We start from the raw sequence: 22,734 nt of genomic DNA, 5'->3' as shown, positions 1-22,734 counted from the left end.
TCACAAATAAATCACATAAAAACGATCAGTCATCTTTTGGAATACAGAACCAATTCCTCTTCAACGCGTTTTGGCGGTTAGCCTTCCTCAGGAATTCTGTATTTTCTATGTGACAAATTGATACTATAACAAAGAAAAACTCAATTTTAGTTAAACAATCTTACAGATTTGATCCTAATTAGCAGCGTCTAACTGATTGTGCTATTTACATACACTCTATATCTATATTACAATGATATATACATAAGGGGCTTCTCTTACACCGCTGGGTCCTGTGTCTAGTCAAACTAACTGGTTTTAGTACTAAATCATACATTTATGTGACTATACTTTACAACTATTCACATTCTATATTTTCATCTCACTGAACAATACTATACATATGTAGAATATATAAATTATTTACAATACATTGTGCATCATGATTTTGTTTGTAAAATGAACCTTAACATCTTGGAACTAATGTAAGGAGCCTATTTGCGGATAAGAATAAGGATATTGATATGTGACTGTATGGATTATCTTCTCTTTGAAAGTCAGAGAAAGATAATACGTAAAGGCAAGGTTGTATTACATTGATGGACCAGGAAGCCTACATTAAAGTTACTATTTGTGTATATCAAACAGACCTGTTTCACAGATGGAAAGACTCCGATGATGTGACTGGCGTATTTCTTTTGAAGTACCTCCCTAGGTAGCTCAAGGGGCGAAAATTTCAAAAGAACTGTGAGTATAAACGCATATAACACATGGCTATGAGACTAGTTGTATTTTTGACTGGAGTGGTTTGTAACCCAAGCTACAACAAAGATATGTACCTACTAGATAGAGAGACCGGGATAAACGTCTTGTAATGTTCCAAGATTCGACTTCAGAGAGACATCTCCAAATGATTACTAGGATTCTTACTTGTCAGCTGTGGTAGTCTGAAACATTATAAGATAGACTAGACGAGTATCCCAACTAGAAATAAATCTACATATTGAGCAACTAAAACTTAGATGGAGATTACTGTAACATACCTGCTTATAAACAGAGCAAGCGGAAGTGGGCGGTAAAGAGAAAGTCCTTTTTACGGTGGACCGTGGAGACGCTTTAGTTCGGGCGTTCTCTTCTTATATCATTGTGGGCTGGTAACATCTGCAATTGTTGAAATGTCCCGGTTAATAACAGTACTAGTATGACATATCTTGTAAGATTGTGATGTGTCTAACCCAAGCTTATCGTGATACTTGTTACGACGTCACAGCTTATTACTTTTACTGAACTCGCATGTGTTGTGTCACCACTTAATGACTGACCAAATTTCTCCGTGTTGTTTATGTGGAGATGGTTGTATTGGTGTAAAAATAATAACTACACTTTATAGCCAGTTCTTGAGGTAGGTGTACCATTATCTATTTTGCGTGTTAAATTTACTGGGGCTCTTTCAAAGATGACTAACTAACAAGTTGTTTCTATGGGCTGATTTCGCTTAAAAAAAGGGCATAAGAAGTTTTTAGAACAAAGGGTGTACTGGATGAAGCTTGGGTTATGCAAATTATTATATAAACCCTTCCGTCTTCAAACATGTGGCGGTTTTCAAATTAAGAGGTTTAAATACCACTGTGAGTGATATTCAATCTGATGCCGGTGCTTATCAGTCGCTTGATCTTAAACGGTACCTATGTGAATAAATGCAAATACCCTCCCATCTACCAAAAAACGCGCGATTAATACCCGTTATAACGGGATGCCTCACTATGGCTTGTTCTAAACGGGACCAACACGGGCCAGTACTTACTTGTTTATTATAAATGGTGTGCACCTGGTAGTAGTGTATCTCTTCTGAAGTGGGCGGAGTCGGGAGCCGAGCGGACGCTGATCGTCTCGGCTCCCGGCCCATGAGATGCTCTGACCCGGCCCTGGGCAGATACAGCCCTTCATTTCTACCGCTCTTTTTTCCAGCACGAAGCGGAGCGAGTGGGGCAGGTGCGGAGGGGCAGCGATCGCTTTGAGGGTGGCAGACAGGCTCGATCTCCCGAGGTGAAGGAGGAGAGGGCAGAGGCGCTCAAGATGGCGGGCGGCACTGCGCCGTGAACTCCGCTGACTGCAGCCGCCACTGGGAGGTAGGATTTCATCCTGCGCTACCCTGGCTTGTAGAGACTCTCGCCGCAGCAGCTGGCCTAATTACCACCAGCTTCACTTCGGTGGAGACCCCCACCGAGGGAATCCTCCCAGCGCCTGCCTGACTCTAAGATGGCGGCCGGCGGCGACTTCTGGATGGCGATCGCCGCTTCCACTGGCTCGCCCCAACTTCTACCCGGCCTCCTGCTAATCCTGTGGCCCTCTCTTGGACTTTTGGCCTGCCTCCCGACCTGCTGCCAGTCTGGGGCCACTGCCAGTGCCGGAATGCCCTGTGGCCCTGCAACTCGGGCCGGATCTCCAGACCACTCACCCCCTCCCTCCCCCCCCACATGGCACCAGTGTTCTGAATGTGCCGCTGCTCCCGGAGTCCACACTGCTTGCGGGTGATTCCACACACAACCCACCGGCAGCCGTGCAGCGCCCCATGGCCAACGTGTGACCGTACAAACAGCATCAACATGGCCCTCACCACCTGGCGCACTCCATCCCCCACCGAGACGGCTGACTGCAAGCTCTCCAAGATGGTGACGCGCCTGCGGCTGACCTCAAGCTTCATCTCCCACATTCACTCCTGGACTTCCTGACTTTTTGTTTTGTCCTGACCATCACTTTGCTGCTGTTTTCGGACAGTTTCGCTGGACTCTAGCCCTCCTCCCTCGTCCGTTAACCCTTTTTCCCGTGGATGATCCTCAAATGTTCCCTCCCTTTTCCGCTTCCCCTTCTCTCCATACCCTTGCACCCCTCCCACCCTCCCTTTGTTCTCTGACTGCATCCACACTTATGGAACTCTGCTCTTTGACGTATTGTAATAACTCTAATCAATGGTATTTGCTTTAGACCTTGCACCATATACCTTGCCTATGTGACTCTTAGAGTATATCCAGTCTTATCCCCTCCCTATGTATATAGAGATAACTCTAATCACTAGTGTATGCAGTAGACCTTTGTACTCTCTACCATTCCTATGTGTCCATTAGAGTATATCCGGTCTTATCCCTTCCTATGTATATAGAGATAACTCTAATGACTAGTCTCCTATGTGACTTTTAGAGTATATCCATGTGTATCCCTTCCCTTTGTATATAGAGATAACTCTAATCACTAGGACATGCAGTAGTCCGCTTTGCTCTCTTCCATTCCTATGTGACTTTTAGAGTATATCCAGTCTTACCCCTTCCCTATGTATATAGAGATAACTCTAATCACTAGTTTATGCAGGAGTCCGCTGTGCTCTCTACCATTCCTCTGTGACTCTTAGAGTATATCCATGTGTATCCCCTCCCTAAGTAGATAGAGATATCACTAGTATATGCCTAGAGTTTATCCATTTGTATCTCCTCCTTGTGTGATTTTATCTCTTGTACATTTGCAATTTTTTCTGTTTGTACCTTTTTTATAACGCATGTAATCCTAAGTCCGTTTGTTTTCAACTGGTTCTTATGTAAGTCAAAAATTTGCAAATCTGTTTTTCCGATTGTAACCATCAGTCCTTATGGTTGAAACTGGGTCCTATGTAAAGCGCTCTGACGCCTTCGGGTAAAGTTCGCGCTATATAAAATCGCATAAATAAATAAATAAATAAATTCCGACTCCATAAGCGAAAGTGTTCGCTGTGCAGTCTACATTTAAAAATCTCAATAACGCGCCGAATTCGAGATCTCGCAAGATGAGTGACGCGCCGAGTATGAAATCTCGCGACATTAGATTTCAGTATGCTGTCTCATTACAGGCTAATTACGTTGCTGTGCCGCGATCCGCCATCTTAAGCTAGCTAGTTTGAGTTTGCTTTTTTAATAAAATGAAGTACGATTAGAAAGGGACTAATTTATCATGTCGAAAGTCACTCAAAAAGGGATAATTGAGATGGTAGAATATTATAGTTACACGAGCGTAACTAATGTTGTACATTTTCCTAGACTCGAGAGAGCCTCCAATAAAGGGGGTAGTGCAAACTAAAACATAAACCCAAAAGTAATAATTGATTCTCTCATGTATGTGAGGTTTCTATCTTTTTATATGTCTAGTGTTGCTAGTGTACTCCAGAACAACTACTGTAAAGGTTAAAGGTAAGACTGATGTCCTGCATGGTGAAATGATAGAAAGTAAGAATGATGGCAAGTGAAAGGGTATATAACCTATATAATTACGGTAAACCAATGAAAGGAGGGAACAAGGGATGGAAAAAGACACACCAATTTTCTATCCGCAAATAGGTTCTAATCAGCAAATAGGATGGTTATATATACGTATTGAAACGTTCTGGAAAGTTCAATTACTGCACAAATCTTACAATTATTGAGGTAGGTTCTAATCAGCAAATAAAATGGCTATATACATATATTGTAACATTCTGGACAGTTCAATTACTCACTCAATTATGACAGATATTACAATATTGAATGGTTATATACATATATTGTAACATTCTGGACAGTTCAATTACTCACACAATTATGACAGATATTATAATATTGCTTGTTCCCAAGGTATATCGATATTCAATCCATTAGTTGCTGTCCCCAAAATAAAAAATTTCTGATTTTGTCTACATCTAACCCTGCCTTGTGGTGTATCCTATCTAGAATATACCACAACGGATGTATGACGTTAGCACGCATACTATTACCACGCATACCTTTACAACGCGGTATTTACAACGAATACCGTTACAACGCATAGCGCTTTGAGGTGCTGGATAGTGGTAAGTATAATTTTATATTCCAACTCCAGTCCCCGTGGACACTAGGGAAGGTGTTGGATATAATATTATACTTATTCCCTATCCTAGAGCGCCCCCCAGCGCAATGCGTTGTAATGGTATGCGTGGTAATGCCTGCGTTGTAATGGTAGTGCGTGGTAAAAAATGCGTGCTAAACGTTGTATACCTACCACAACATATTTTCAGGTGTATGATTGTTTTCTACATAGTGGGCAACCAATGGTGCTGTCAGCTTCTTAGTTCGAATCGCTGATCTGTGTTCCATCAACCTGACGTTCAGTGCCCGTCCTGTCTGTCCTACGTATCCTTTCTGACAGGGGCAAATTATTAAGTAGATAACATTTGTACTTCTACAATTATTCAGATCTGTGGGTTTAATCAGTTGTTTGTTGAAATTCAAAGAGGGACCCTGAATTACTGTTTTACACGATTTGCAGTTTGAACAGCTCTTTGTACCCTGTACTGGTTGCAAATCCACAAGGGATTGTTGACTGTTTGATATATTAGGTGTCATACGTGACCTGACAATATGATCTTTCAAGGATTTATTTCTTTTGTATGCAAACATTGGTTTGGGCAAGCGATTTTCTTTGGGAACATTTACATTCAGTATGTGCCAATTTGCACATATTGTTTGTCTTATTCTTTCGTTAAGCTCTGAATGTTTGGTGATGAAGACTAAATTGGGAGGATTTTTGTCTGGTTTCTGCTCTAAGAGGTGCTGGCGGTCATAAAAGCGGGCCCACTTATATGAATCCCGTATTATTTTCTTTGGGTAACCTCGAGCCAGAAATTTAGACTTCATCATGACTGAATTGTTATCATAATCCGAAATGCTGGTACAATTACGTCTTAGACGCAAGAACTCCCCGAAGGGGACACTGTTCTTCTGGATGGTGGGGTGATAACTGTCATACCGCCTGATTCATGCAGCAAAATTGCACTCGCAAAGGGCAAGATTCTCAGAATCTTGCCTTTTGCGAGTGCAATTTTGGCATTTGGGATTCACAATCCCAAATGCTAAAATCGCTAATGAGGAATTAGCAAATATGCGAGGATTAGCATTTAAGGAATCTCTATTAGAGATTCCTTAAATGCTATTCATGACACTTGCAAAAATTGCGATTTAGCAAAATTGGGCCGCTATTTACCGAGAGGTCAGACCTCTCGGTAAATAGCAAAAACATAGAAAAATGCTTTTAAAAGCATTTTTCTAAGTTGCATGTTGCACACACACATGTCCTTTGGACATGTGTGTGTGCAACACCTGTTCAAATGTGCATTTTAGGGGTGCTACAGGGTGTCCTTTGGACACCCCTGGCACCCTTAAAATCGCTATCTGATTTGCGAGTAGCAAATTGCTACTCGCAAATAAGGGATACTCCCCATTCATTCCTATGGGCCTTTTGGCCCATAGGATTGAATGGGGAGAAATTCCTTTTTTTGCGAGTAGCAAATTGCTACTCGCAAATAGAGAACATGTAGGAATCGCTATTGATTTAGCAATTCCTACATGAATGCCGTTTTGCGTGTCCTCAATAGCGAGTCGCTATGATTCGCTATTAGGGCCACGCAAAACGGCCCGTACATGAATCAGGCTGTATGTGTAGTAATGAATTCCTTGCTGTGGGTTTAACAAATAAATCCACAGCAAGGCACCCATTGTTGTGTTTGATCAAGACATCCAAGTATTCGACCTGTGTTCTGTCCACATGGTGGGTAAATCTGATATTGATATCGCACAAGTTTATCCAGTCAAAAAATTGTTCTAGATTATCTTCATTGTCTATCCAAATGAAGAAAACGTTGTCTATGTACCGTGACCATATGGTCACTGATTCATAGAACGGCGTGACCTCATTGAATATGAATTGACTTTCAAACTTGGCCATGTATATATTGGCAATTGTTGGAGTGCATGAAGCTCCCATGCTAACTCCTTGCTGTTGTTTAAACAGTTTGCCATTGAACTCAAAAATGTTGTCCATTAGTACAATTTTTAAGCATTCCAGAATGAATATGGTTGGGCCAATTATATTGTATTTCTTCATGAACCAATGGGTGGCCTCAAGTGCTCCCATAATGGGAACATTACTATACAATTCTTCCATGTCCATGGTAAATAACAATTGTAAAGTATTACAGGTATTGACATTTTCCACCAAATTAATGATCTGTCTAGTATCTTCTACATATCCCGGAATCTGGGAGATGTAAGGGCAAAGAATGGCATCTATATATTTTGCCAGTGGCTCGGTTATTGAGCCAATTGTGGTAACTATCGGTCTAAAGGGCGGGTCTGTAGCATGTTTATGTATTTTAGGGATTCCATATATTCCATATATTCTTGCAAGTTTGGGATTGCTCACGTTTAAGAATTCCCATTTTTTTCTACAGATCTCTCCTTTTCTCAGAGCCTTATCTGTCAATTGTTTTATTTTGTTTTTAGTCTGTGTGGTGGAATCTCTTGATATTGGGGCATAAAATCTGGTATCATTCAACATATCTTTCATTTTGGCAATATAGTCGCACGTATCATATACCATTATCCCACCCCCTTTATCACAAGCTCTCACTGTGATGTGTTTGTCTTGTTTAATATCTTTCAAGGCTTTGTATTGAACAGATGTTAAATTAAACTGTGTTTTTGGAATGAAATTAGTTATATTGGTAAATTTCTCACTAATGACTTGCTCAAATATAGCGACCTGAGGTGGTAATTGGTCAACTGTGGGGGTAAATAGTGATTTTGGTCTTAATCCAGATAGGTTTACTTCATTTGTGGTATATTCTTGTCCTTGGTAAAATAATTTTAATCTCACCTTTCGAAGGAAGATTTGTAAGTCTCTAAAAAGGTCAAATTTGTTCAAACCCGAATGGGGAGCAAATGTGAACCCTTTAGTTAGGACCGAGACTGTTTCCGTTGTTAAATTTTTCTTGCTCAGGTTGAATATTGGTAAAAGGTCTAATTTCTCCAATATCTGTTGTTCCTTGTCTCTAAATACTGGTTGTACATCATGGGCTGATGTACTGGGAATTGGCTGTAGTCCTGTTGTGGGGCACTCTGGAAGCGAGGTTGATAATGCGGTCTCCAGTTGCCCCGTCTCATCTGGCGCTGCCCTAAAAAAGGTTGCCTATTGTGATATCTAGCATTGGGTCTAGAATTTTGGTGACCACCTTCAAAATATGTTCCATCACTGTCTGAACCAGATGATTCAGAAAAGGTGTTTATTCTTTTACTGTATTGGTTGGATCTATTTCTCCAATTCTCTGTTGGACCTTCAGTATTAGTGTAGAAGTTGTCCGATAAATAAGGATAAACTGTTTCCGTTTTAAAGAACTTAATATCATTTTGTAATTTTTCTGTTTTTCTTTTTATTAGATAGTCAGAATATGAGTTCAAGTCTTTTTCTATATCTTCTAACTTCTTCTTTACATCTTCAACTATGCCTGAGTTTTTGATTTTTTCTTCCAAGTCTGAGATTTCGTTGGCTAATTGCTGTATTATGCCCTTAGATGTTTCTACTATCAACATCATGTAGTCTCTGGAGCATCGGTTGGATATTAATGCCCAACGCTCCCTGATGTGAACAAAAAGGCCTGGGATATTACAGACCCTAAGGCCCTGTGGAATTTTTCCTGCTTTTAAATATTGAAGCATAAAATGTCCATGTTGTTCAATTCCTTTTAGTTTTTTTCTTAGCCCCAATAGAGTGTTCAAATCATCATTTTTGTCCTGTCCCATTGTGGCGGATTCACCAAAAGAGACTGTGCTTCCTACCATGTTTGGTAGAATTTATTGCACCGTGCCAAGGCCAATCAAACAAATCCACAAAGGTCACCTGGAGTACCACAGAGGCAATGAACAACATTCTAGGGTTAATCGACACCTTCAAGCAATGGGGGAATACTGATACAACCGGGCAGGGAAGCGGGTTATCCACACGTTTTACAGGAAAGCTGTGGTGAGGAACACAGTCGTGTAGGGAGGGGTTTAGTATACTCCGTCCTCAGAGGTGCACGCAACAAAACCCCCACTCCTGACCACTCAATGAGGAAAGTAAGAGAAGATGGGATCACATCAATCAGGAATCAGGATGAGGCCGATACATTGTCATGGTTGGCTGGCACCCTGAACACAACCCGACTCTTACGTTGGCAGCCCAACAGGGAGGACCGCTACGAAACGACTCCTCTTAAAATCTGTTCATGGAACATCAACGGCCTAACAAGCAAACTTGAGGACAACGCCACAATTTCCTATTTTCGGGGTTTCGATATACTGTTACTACAGGAGACATGGCTCAATGCACCGCAGCACCTAAAAGGCTTCAAAATTCATCACATTCCAGCTCACAAACTGAATCGTCCAGGAAGAGGGAGCGGCGGCCTTGCAGTCTACATATCAACAAAAAATGAAGTCACCTCCTGGGACCTTTCGGGCTCATCACACTGTCTCCAGTGTGTGGGAATTTCTCACACTTCGAGTAAAGGCCAAAGTTGGAGGCTAATCTTAATGAACGCTTACGTCCGTCCAAATACAGCATCAAGGAAATCCTTTGTAGAAGAAGCCACAGCGTCAGTAGTGAGAGTGCAAACAGGTTCTCTAAATCCAGAAATCTTACTTACTGGCGACTTTAACATCTGGTTAATGTCACACGACAGCATCTGTGTGATGCCACCGCAGGAACGGCCTGGATGGCACAAGGACGACCCACATGGAAGTTCTCTACAAGGCAACCTTGAAAATCTGGGCCTTAGAGCCTTAAACAGGCGTTTTTCTTAAGACAAGCCTCCTCGTTTTTCCTATTTATCGAAAAAAGGCACTTCATTAATTGACTACACCTTTGTCAGCTTTTCATTGCTTCATCAAATAGCAGGTTATTGTCTTGGAAACAGAACAGAAAGTGACCACTGTCCCCAAGAAATTATGCTGAGGACCTGTCTCACGCAACATGAAGAAAAAAGGGCTTTGCCATCCGAGTGCTTTACAATCAACCTCAAACGAATTAAATGCTCCTTCAAGAATCTACAACAAGTATCAAAAGAGGCCAAACAAATAATCGAGCGCCAAAGTAGGTGCCCGGATAATACAATCGCCAACTGGTCAACATTTGCAACTGAACTCATTGACAGATACGCAAAACCAATAAAGTATACAATCCAAACTGGTCAAAAGCACACGCCCCGCTCGAATCCAGAGATACAATCAGCAACAATATCCATGAATTGGTCATGGCGGGCCTTAAAAACTGATCCAATGGATCCCATAAAAATAATAAAATTGAGAGAGGCACGCAGCCATCTTAAGAAAGCGAAACGTGAGCTACGCATAAGCCAATGGAACTCGTTCTGGGCCAAACTGCAGTATGACATTAAAACAAACAACTCTGCCAGGTTTTGGCGTACAATCAATAGAGTATCCGGGCGCGCATCTAAAGTTGCCTCCTCAAGCATACTGGAGACAGAGTGGGTTGGTTTCCTCCATTCTCACTTCAACGATCGGGAAGCGTATATTACCCACCTAAGTCTCCCTTCCGTGGACAAAGCGGCACAAAAAGAGAGTGACCGGGCATTTGTTCTGAACACTGCAAACTCCCTAACGAAGGAATGGCCCTATGTTGATCACAAAACGGCACTAACTAAAGAGTGTCTTTCGACTCAAAGCAGCGATAATCCTACAATAGTCCAGAAGGCTGAAATAGAAAAAATTATAAAAAGGGACGGAAGGATGGGGCTCCTGGTCCAGGCGGAATTCCTCAAGCTCTGTTCAAGGAAAACGCAACGCTTTGGGCAGCGACATTAGGCACCCTATTTAATTCAAGCCTGCAAAACAACACCATACCGCCCTCCTGGCGTGGATCAATCCTCGCACCGACCTTTAAAGGAGGGGACAAAAAATCCCCAGGGAATTATCGTCTCATCGCACTCATCGACAATGAAGCAAAGTACTTTGCGGGAGTGTTGCTCAACTCACTTAGGGCATGGGTGGATGACAACTCTGTTATTCCTCTGAATCAAACAGGCTTTACAACAAACACCGGCACCTCAGTCAATCTTATGACCCTCTCCTGCCTGATTGACCAAGCGAAGTTCTGTTCTTGCCCACTCTATATGGGATTCATTGACTTCGAAGCTGCCTTCGACAACGTTAACAGAGGTAAGCTCTGGCAGAAGTTGTCCAGACTCAATATTCCAGCTGACCTCCTAAGAGCCATACAACTTCTACACCAGGACACATGGGTCAGGATCAAGATCGGGGACGGATCAAGATTGTCCCGCCCAATTCCGATGAAAAAAGGCCTTAAACAGGGTTGTGTCTTGGCGCCGACACTCTTTAATCTATTTCTAGCCGACCTTCCTGAAGCCCTCAATAAGGTCAATTCCCACGCTCCCAAACTATCCGGTCTGTCGTTGACAAACCTACTATATGCTGATGACGTGGTTCTGCTAAGCAAAACAAAGATCGGAATGCAAAGGCTCCTGGACGCTACCTCTGAATACTCAAATAATAACGAGCTTTGCATTATCAACAGGAAGACGAAAATCCTAGCAGTTCACCCACGGAAAGCTAAGAAACTGTCTTGGACTTTGAATAAGGAAAGCATCGTCGAATCAAATTGCCAGAGGTACCTTGGAGTTATTTTTAACAATAATGACAAATATAAATCCCACCTGGAAGAACAAAAAAGGAAGGGTGCGGCACTTGCTTTTGCAATTGGATTAATTCAAAAGAAACTACAAGGCCCAAACCTCGCACCTACAATACAGGTCGCTCAGGCAAAAATCATTCCTACCCTAACCTATGGTAGTGAAGCTCTAAAATAATTGGACAGCGGTCAACTGGACACAATCATTACCAAGATCTATAGATCAGTGTTCAAATTACCAACCCATACATCACCGGCACAAATTAGGTTGGAACTAGGCATCTGCAATCAGCCACTGGCGAAAGCCATGTATTTTCTTGTGTGCTGTCACAAACTGAGGTTATCATAGGAGGGAAGTCTAGGGCACCATCTGTGGGCCAGTATTGACAATAATTCATGGCGAGCAGGACCGACTACTGGTCAATAGGACTAACAACCCTATGCCTAAATGACCTCTGGAACTTGCACGCTAGTCAGAAGGAATTCAAAAGGCTAGCAAAAATAAGTACCAAACAACTATCAATAGTGGAAGATAAAGCTACCCTTTCAAAAAGAAGTCATGGGTGGATGACCCTTCAATCCTACGCCTTGTTAATCCCACAGCCGTACCTTACCATATCTTTCAGTGCACGAACGAAACTAAGTTTTTTAAAATTGAGACTGGGAGTTATCAACCTGTTGGTTCATTGGCCAAAATGGAAAAGAGAGCACGGACGAGATGTATGCCGACTTTGTGGGAACCACAAAGAAGACATTATACACATCATCAGTCTGTGCCCAAAACTGCTGACAGAGAGACGGGGCCTACTCAAGCATCATTGGAATATAAAAATGATCAGAAGCTGTGGAGCAGCAGTTCTGGCCTGCTTTGATCCTAGGAACATTAAACTAAACTGTGCCCTAGTAAGATTTATGGAGCGCGCTGCAAAAAAACTCTGTGAGGTGCCCACAGTTTGTGATTCTCCATCGGCATAATGTTTTGTCAAGCTTCACCTGTTATTGCTACCCCTACTGGTTTTTATGTACATGACATTGTAAATGAAGTTTTGAAATCTCCTATTTTAAAAGTTGTATTTGTAATGGTTTTTTTAAATCACGCAAAAAATAAATACTTACTGACTAGTTTCTTGTCTAACTATTTACCGGTCTCTGCTGGTTTGGTGTGTGTGTGCCAGGGGCTGGGTGGCTCCAGAGGTCTGAATGAGTCAGTGTGGGGTGAATGAGGCATTTGCGTTTAGAGTGTGGGAAGAGTAGTTCCATATAGCCTGCCTTGCCTGACACAATACTGGCTACCCCTCCTGCCGGGCGACTGATGGCTCTGCCCCTGCCAGTGACAATACTGGCTCCACCTCCTGCTGGGCGGCTGAGGACCTTGCCCTGCACAGTGAATAGGCCAGGTGCCTCGGCCTGGCAACACCCACAACAAACCCAGGATGGGGGGAATTCCTCTGCATGGACAAAGGGATCAAATCAAAAAAGTGGTATAAGAGAAGGACCCCTGAACCAAGAATTTAGATCACTTCTGACAATTAAACCTATACCAAGGATAGGAAGCCTGCTGATCCAAGGACTTGCCTGCCCCTTCTGCCAGAGTGCTGTTGCTGGGGGGAATCCTGCAGTTGCTTCTTTATTTTTGCCAAGGAACAAGGAGAGAGGAACTGAGTGTGTACTCTCAAGCTTTGCCAAGAAAATCTCCAAGGACTGGAAGAGTGCCAGTCTCCTGCTGAAGTCACAGGGCTAAAGGACTTCATCATCTACTTGAACTGGAGCATGGTGTTTCCAGTATTCTAAAGAAATCAGCAATCTCAACGTCGACGGACGCCGCCAAATCCAGCTCGACATTGTGAGTAACGGCTCCAGTGTCCCGCTCCTTCGACGCCGGCCGCCGGGCCCGATCGACGCCAGTAGAGACGCCAGTGAGTAGCTAGTTCGGCTCCAGCTCCGAGTGACCCTGTGTCGACGCAGCCGCTGATCGCATCGAAGCCGCAGCCCTTCTCGAAGCTGTGAGCGCTCATCACTCTTGCAACAACGACATCAATGACGACGCCGTATCCCGCATCACCACTGTGAGTGCTGCTCCAGCCTGACACCTGTCGACGCCGCTGCAGATCGCTCCGACTCCGAGGCCCGATCGACGCCAAAGACTCGACGCCGATACATCTCTACGCCGTGGACCATTGTTTCTTCATTCTCAAAGGTACTGTGTTTGTGGGGTCTGTTTCGACTCCAGGCTCGACGTTGCGCTCCTGAGCGGGGGTTATCTGAGTGTGTGATCCCCTTGCCCTGACTAGAGGAGGTGGGACTTTATTTGTCAGAAGTGTATACCTCTGCCAACTAGAGGCCAGCCGATTCTAACATATATATTTATATATATATATATATACACTAGCTTACCCGTCGCGCGTTGCTGCGATCTTAGAAGAAAGGAAATTTAAGGAAACTTGTTATGATAATATTCAATTTACATTTGTTTTTCCGTCTAATGCGTACACTAATAAATCAGAAGGTTTTCCGACGCGTGAGCTGGCCACATACAGTTGTCCATGTCAGAAGCACGGATTCTCCAAATCTAGTCCACACACTTGCAGCGATTGTCCTTGTGCTTTGTTGATGGTCATTGCAAAAGCGAATCGCACCAGAAACTGTTAACGTTCATATTGGAATGATTATGAGGGCCCTGGGGGCCGGGGGCCGATATTGATCAAATTATTCTTTTTTTTGTTTTTTTTATTTTTTTTGCCAGAAACCTTCGCGGGAGTGTACTCAACAACTTTTAACACATTTTTTTTTTTTTTTTTTTGCCAGAAACCTTTGCGGGAGTTAAGATGTTGTTTTAATTCTGTTTATTTATTCGAGTGCTTGTGGATACATGGTATTTTTTGTTTTTCCGTCTGGTGCGTACACAAATAAATCAGAAGGTATTCCTACGCGTGAGCTGGCCAGATACAGTTGTCCATGTGAGAAGCACGGATTCTTCAAATCTAGTTCACACACTTGCAGCGATTGTCCTTGTGCTTTGTTGATGGTCATTGCAAAAGCGAGTCGCACCGTAAACTGTAAACATTCAGTATTGGAAAGATTATGAGGGTCCTGGGGGGCCGATATTTAACAATTTTTTTTGCCAGAAACCTTTGTGGGAGTGTACTCAACAACTTTTAACATTTTTTTTTGGGGGGGGGGCAGAAACCTTCGCAGGAGTGTACTCAACAACTTCCCAAAGTTTCATAGCGATCGAATGAATGGTGTAGTAATGCATATTGGACAAACAGACATACTTTAGTTTTTATATATATAGATATATATATATACACACACATGCACACACACACTTATGTCCACACTAACATTTGAGTAAAAGTGCTCAGTAGGTGCCCACTCCGGTGCAGCAAGGTGCTTATTCATTAACAACTGAAGATGTACTTTGGCTCGACTTGGCCCTTAATCATTTTAACTTTGTCAACAAAACGGTTTAGATTAGATCACATCATCTTCATAAACCGTGTACAGATACATGTCAATGCATATTATATTTAAAGCTTTACGCATTCTTGTCTGTTCTATGTTGTCATGCACATGAGGGGAGTTGTAATCCAAGGTATTTATACACGCACATATACCCATTCGTTTTAACATATTTGCAGACAGCACATCTTTATAATTGGACCACAATTTCGTATTTAAATTAATCAGACACCCCAGGTTACATATGATTTTCATCCTTAGATTAATTAAAAATCTTGTGTACTAAATATGCTGAACATATCGATCCATTGATTTATCATATACATGGGGCTAATTTAACCCGTCAAAGAGAGTAATAGACCAAGTTGTGTACACTCCCCATTGTGATAATAGCATTTCCATGTAATTATTAATTCTGCTATGCAGTTATGAATTACCCTTTAGCCGAAGTGGGATATCCCATCTACCCTGATTTTAATACATGATGGAGCAATGTTGAAGCAGAAACCAGTCAGGGGACATATTTATAAAAGAAGAACGCAGTCAGTACAGAAAGCCACCTTGCTGCCCTGCATGATTAGAAAGGTCTTGAAGCATTGTATGTACCATTATACAGCACAATCCTGTCGTTTTATTGCGTTAGGGCACATGTGCTGCCTAGCGCCAACGCAGGCACCCTTGCACCATGGTACAAGAGTGCCTGCGTTGTAAACAGGATTTGTTATGCCTGGCATCATTGGCATGGTTTCCTTTGACCTTTTGCCTCTACAGCCTGTATTTTCGATTCTATGCTGTATTTCGTTCTTGCTGACTTAGATGCTTAGGGCACTTTTCCACTGCTGAGCAGTGTCAAAATGCAAGTGCTCCCTGTGTAAATTAATGTTATGATTGGCATATTTTATCTACAGGTAAGTCCCTAGTAAAGGGTACTGAGTGTGCCAGGGTCACTAAATAAAATGCTACTAGTGGGCTTGCAGCGCTGACTGTGCCACCCACACAAGTAGCCTTTTCAATTGTTACACAGACCTGTCACTACAGTGTCTGTGCACAGTTTTAAACTGCCATGTCGACCTGGCAATAGCACCCACTTGGAAGGCCCACACCTTCCCTTTTCTTACATGTAAGGCACAACTCGGGTAGGCCCATGGTAGCCTTGTGGGCAGGGTGCAGTGTATGTGAAAGGTGGGACAGTACTTGTGTGTGTTACATATCCTGATAGTGAAATACTGTGTATTTTGTTTTTCACTACTGAAAGGCTATCTCTCCTATAGGCTAACATGAGAGTTACTTTGTAACATCTTACAAGTATAACTATCCATTGGGACTAGATAGGGAAATGGAGTTTAGACTCTCTGAACTCAGAGTTTGATAACACATATTTTTAGGGACCTGGTTTTTAAATTGTGTGTTTGAAAATGCCACTTTTAGAAAGTAAAAAGAACAATTGATGGACCGAATGCAGAATAATATCATCCATTCCTATCAGTAGAGATCTGGGACTAAATCCATAGTTATTTTGCTCACCATGCCATTCCAGTTTGGACTCTGTCAGCGACACTGCCAGTGAAGTTGTGTCCTGCACCAAGGCCAGGTGCACCACTCATAAAGTGCACAACACACTGCCCTGCCTGCATCGCAGCTCTGACGCCCTTCGATATCTGCCAATGCCTGCAGTTATTGGCCTTCCCGATGCCAGGGCTCACACTGATGCCGTCAGGGCCAGCATCCCATTATCGTGGAGCCGATAATTGACAAGGGTGACTTCACAAATAATTAGACTTTGCATTTCATTGCCTCACCGGAAACCAATGCCACAGACTTCCTGAGTCCTGAACTCGACACGTCGCCTCCTCGCGGACATGATGCCTCGCCTCCCCGTGGCAACCAGGGAACTGACACAATCTCGGAAACAATGCTTCCCCTCCACGACATTGTGCATCATCCTTAGACTTCACTTTCCCAGGTACTGTTGTTTTGGAGTCCGCCTGACACCTTGCCCAATGCCGCGCACCTCGTAGTCGGCACAGTACGTTGGATGTATGCCTGTGACAGCATCGTAGTAGCCCCAGATGAAGCTATATGATTCTATAAGTGCTATTTCTGCAAATAACAGTTTTTAAGTGCAATATATATATATATATATATATATATATATATATATATGTATATATATATATGTATATGTATATATATATATATATATATATATATATATATATATATATTCACTGAAAAAAACATAGGTTATAGACCATATATAGTTAGGAATTCGCATTTACAAAACCTTATTTTACTCACACAAAACCATTGAAATTCCATATATAGTTAGTTGCACTAACTATATATCGCGCACCCGCAATCCACTGCTGATGATGTCACATATTACATCATTCATGACATGGTCAGTGACATCACTGATGACATCACTGATGACATCTCAAATGACATCACTGATGACATCTCAAATGACATCACTGATGACATCACTGATGACATCTCATTTGACATTACTGATCACATCACTGATGATATCATTCATGTGATAATACGATGAACCTCTTCAGACTCTAATATAACCTTAGATACAATCTGGAGGGTAAATAATGAGCTGCCTACAGGTTCCACAATGCCGTATTCAACAATGTCACACCCACTGAAGGGTTAAATACCGAAGTACGATTAACGGCAAGTAATTCTGGTTCCTGGAAGCAGTTTTAAATGACACGCAACGAAAAGCTCGTCTTTCTTTGAAAAAGGCCGGAGACAGGCCGAAATGCATCAGAAACGGGACAGCTTTTAAAGAAATAAATCAACAGTTTGTCAGCGCGATGTGTGCGGCTCATTCTTTCAAGGTTTGGAAGGTTTAGACATGTAAATTGGCTTGGTTCAGCCACGGAGCAACGCACAGCTTACAAAGGCGCCACACCTACCCGCAAAAGGACCGATGTTGGAAAAGGTGAAAAATCAGAGGGTAGCGGCAGCCACCTGGGACCAGCCTCAGGTAAAGCCCCCAGCCAACTTCAAAGCGGAAAGCAGGGGATCGCGCAACTGACAGCACCCACTGGAGGGTAAATAATGAGCTGCCTACAGGTTCCACAATGCCGTATTCAACAATGTCACACCCACTGAAGGGTTAAATACCGAAGTACGATTAACGGCAAGTAATTCTGGTTCCTGGAAGCAGTTTTAAATGACACGCAACAAAAAGCTCGTCTTTCTTTGAAAAAGGCCGGAGACAGGCCAAAATGCATCAGAAACGGGACAGCTTTTAAAGAAATAAATCAACAGTTTGTCAGCGCGATGTGTGCGGCTCATTCTTTCAAGGTTTGGAAGGTTTAGACATGTAAATTGGCTTGGTTCAGCCACGGAGCAACGCACAGCTTACAAAGGCGCCACACCTACCCGCAAAAGGACCGATGTTGGAAAAGGTGAAAAATCAGAGGGTAGCGGCAGCCACCTGGGACCAGCCTCAGGTAAAGCCCCCAGCCAACTTCAAAGTGGAAAGCAGGGGATCGCGCAACTGACAGCACCCACTGGAGGGTAAATAATGAGCTGCCTACAGGTTCCACAATGCCGTATTCAACAATGTCACACCCACTGAAGGGTTAAATACCGAAGTACGATTAACGGCAAGTAATTCTGGTTCCTGGAAGCAGTTTTAAATGACACGCAACGAAAAGCTCGTCTTTCTTTGAAAAAGGCCGGAGACAGGCCGAAATGCATCAGAAACGGGACAGCTTTTAAAGAAATAAATCAACAGTTTGTCAGCGCGATGTGTGCGGCTCATTCTTTCAAGGTTTGGAAGGTTTAGACATGTAAATTGGCTTGGTTCAGCCACGGAGCAACGCACAGCTTACAAAGGCGCCACACCTACCCGCAAAAGGACCGATGTTGGAAAAGGTGAAAAATCAGAGGGTAGCGGCAGCCACCTGGGACCAGCCTCAGGTAAAGCCCCCAGCCAACTTCAAAGCGGAAAGCAGGGGATCGCGCAACTGACAGCACCCACTGGAGGATAAATAATGAGCTGCCTACAGGTTCCACAATGCCGTATTCAACAATGTCACACCCACTGAAGGGTTAAATACCGAAGTACGATTAACGGCAAGTAATTCTGGTTCCTGGAAGCAGTTTTAAATGACACGCAACGAAAAGCTCGTCTTTCTTTGAAAAAGGCCGGAGACAGGCCGAAATGCATCAGAAACGGGACAGCTATATATATATATGTATATGTATATATATGTATATATATATATATATATATATATATATATATATATATATATATATATATATATATATATATATATATTCACTGAAAAAACCATAGGTTATAGACCATATATAGTTAGGAATTCGCATTTACAAAACCTTATTTTACTCACACAAAACCATTGAAATTCCATATATAGTTAGTTGCACTAACTATATATCGCGCACCCGCAATCCACTGCTGATGATGTCACATATTACATCATTCATGACATGGTCAGTGACATCACTGATGACATCACTGATGACATCTCAAATGACATCACTGATGACATCTCAAATGACATCACTGATGACATCACTGATGACATCTCATTTGACATTACTGATCACATCACTGATGATATCATTCATGTGATAATACGATGAACCTCTTCAGACTCTAATATAACCTTAGATACAATCAGTGTAAACAGACACTCACAGACTGTCACTCATCCATGGAGTTACTCACACACCTAGTCAGTCATGCAAAGAATCAATCACACCTCCATTTCCTCAACTATACAGTTATACAAACTTTACTTATTCAAACATATACTAACACATATTTACTCTCTTATACAATCCCTGATACAAGTTCACAATGATCCATACAGCCACTCACACATTCACTGGCTCTTATGCACAGTTATTTATATATGTCAACTCTCACATGTACTGTGTTTTACATATGTACTTACTTTGACATGTAGCACTGAGATATCCATTCACTCACCAATACACTCATGCACACAGTCAACCGCCCATACAGCTGTTTCCACATGCACTTTTGAAACCATACATCTAGTGAATCAACTGCTCACACATCTATGCACAGAGTCATACACCTCCCAGCCACCCACACACACACTCAGTCTCCCATACAAATACTTGGGCAACCAATCAATAACCCATATAGTTACTCATATAGCTACTTATCAACACATGCAACAGTTTACAGAACAACAGACATAATGATGCACAAATTAAGACAGTTTAGTCACTAACCCATGCACTCAGTGAGACACATTTAATCACTCACTCATACAGTCAGTCATGCACCTACTAAATCCTTCATCCAGACACTTATACATCCACTCATTCTTCAATATGTAAGACATATTTTAACTTTACAGAAACATACAGTCACTGGATGTTGTCATCAGTGATGTCATCAGTGATGTCATTTGAGATGTCATCAGTGATGTCATCAGTGATGTCACTGACCATGTCATGAATGATGTAATATGTGACATCATCAGCAGTGGATTGCGGGTGCGCGATATATAGCTAGTGCAACTAACTATATATGGAATTTCAATGGTTTTGTGTGAGTAAAATAAGGTTTTGTAAATGCGAATTCCTAACTATATATGGTCTATAACCTATGGTTTTTTCAGTCAATTTTCAAGGTTTTGTAAATGCTAATTCCTAACTATATATGGTCTATAACCTATGGTTTTTTCAGTGAATATATATATATACATACATATATATACATATATCATCTGTATATCTATATAAATACAAACATAAATGCATGCATACATATACTTATATGCATACAGATGCATGTTATTTACACGAAAGTTGAAAAAACACTAATAAAAGCAACGCTAAAAAGCCACCTCATTACAAACAGAATGGCTTTAACTTAAACGAGGGCGAGATCTATTGCATTTTCAATGCTTGTTTACTTTGGTTCCATCAAGAAGGCATTCAGATGTGTCACACATTTGCCATAAATTCTGAATGTTAGCACTCTAGTTGCACATTAGATCACTGTAGTAAAGCTACTGCTCACCAGGGACGTCTGCTGCTGGTATTCAAAGTGCATGTTTCAGTCTGCATGTCAGAATTCTTTTAATGAAATAGAAGAGGATTTGAGAAGTCACTCAAAATGATCCCTAATTTTTCTTTCTGAAGCACTAATCATACTTTCTATGGCAAAATTAACCCCCTCATGTTGTTCCTTTTTAAATTGAGTGTTTTCAGACTTACCACTTCATTCCAATCAAGATGGTTTCTGGTGTGCCATACTTTTGTCATAAGTAAGACTGTTAGCGCTCTAGTTGTTCTTTAGAACACTCTGGGACATTCTGTCATTGGGCTATACTTGGGGTACATCTGGGTGATATTTGGGCTACATTTAGGCTCTTTTGTCTCTGGTGGCCATCTTGGGAGACTGTATGTCAGAATTTTTTAATGAAATTGAAGAGGGTTTGAGAAGTCACTCAAAATGTGCCCTACTTTTTCTTTCTGCAGCACTAATCATAATTCATATGGCAAAATATACCCCCTCATGTTGTTCCTTTTTAAATTGAGTGTTTTCAGACTTACCACTTCATTCCAATCAAGATGGATTCAGGTGTGCCATACCTTTGTAATAAGTAGGACTGTTAGCGCTCTAGTTGTTCTTTAGAACACTCTGGGACATTCTGTCATTGGGCTATACTTGGGCTACATCTGGGTGATATTTGGGCTACATTTGGGCTCTTTTGTCTCTGGTGGCCATTTTGGGAGACTGCATGTCAGAATTTTTTAATGAAATAGAAGAGGATTTGAAAAGTCACTGAAAATGTGCCCTAATTTTTCTTTCTGCAGCACTAATAATACCTTCTATTGCATAATATACCCCCTCATTTTGTTCCTTTTTAAATTAAATGTTTTAAGAGTTACCACTTTATTCCCATCACGATGGCTCCAGGTGTGCTATACCTTTGTAATAAGTAGGACTGTTAGCGCTCTAGTTGTTCTTTAGAACACTCTGGGACATTCTGTCATTGGGCTATACTTGGGCTACATCTGGGTGATATTTGGGCTACATTTAGGCTCTTTTGTCTCTGGTGGCCATTTTGGGAGACTGCATGTCAGAATGTTTTAATGAAATAGAAAAGGATTTGAGAAGTCACTCAAAATGTGCCCTAATTTTTCATTCTGCAGCACTAATCATACTTTCTATGGCAAAATATACCCCCTCATGTTGTTTCTTTTTAAATTAAATGTTGTAAGAGTTACCACTTTATTCCAATCAAGATGGCTTCAGGTGTGCCATACCTTTGTAATAAGTAGGACTGTTAGCGCTCTAGTTGTTCTTTAGAACACTCTGGGACATTCTGTCATTGGGCTATACTTGGGCTACATCTGGGTGATATTTGGGCTACATTTGGGCTCTTTTGTCTCTGGTGGCCATTTTGGGAGACTGCATGTCAGAATGTTTTAATGAAATAGAAAATGATTTGAGAAGTCACTCAAAATGTGCCCTATTTTTTCATTCTGCAGCACTAATCATACTTTCTATGGCAAAATATACCCCCTCATGTTGTTTCTTTTTAAATTAAATGTTTTAAGAGTTACCACTTTATTCCAATCAAGATGGCTTCAGGTGTGCCATACCTTTGTAATAAGTAGGACTGTTAGCGCTCTAGTTGTTCTTTAGAACACTCTAGGAGGCTGCAGTAGAACACAAAGGAATCAACTGACAGTCTCTGTCCTTGTTGGATGTACATGTTTTACTGAGAATGT

The sequence above is a fragment of the Lissotriton vulgaris genome, chromosome 3_1 (genome assembly GCF_964263255.1).
Source record: "Lissotriton vulgaris chromosome 3_1, aLisVul1.2, whole genome shotgun sequence".
Classification (NCBI taxonomy): Eukaryota; Metazoa; Chordata; class Amphibia; order Caudata; family Salamandridae; genus Lissotriton; species Lissotriton vulgaris.
The sequence above is the reverse complement of the archived record's forward strand: the minus strand, read 5'-3'. Positions refer to the sequence as shown.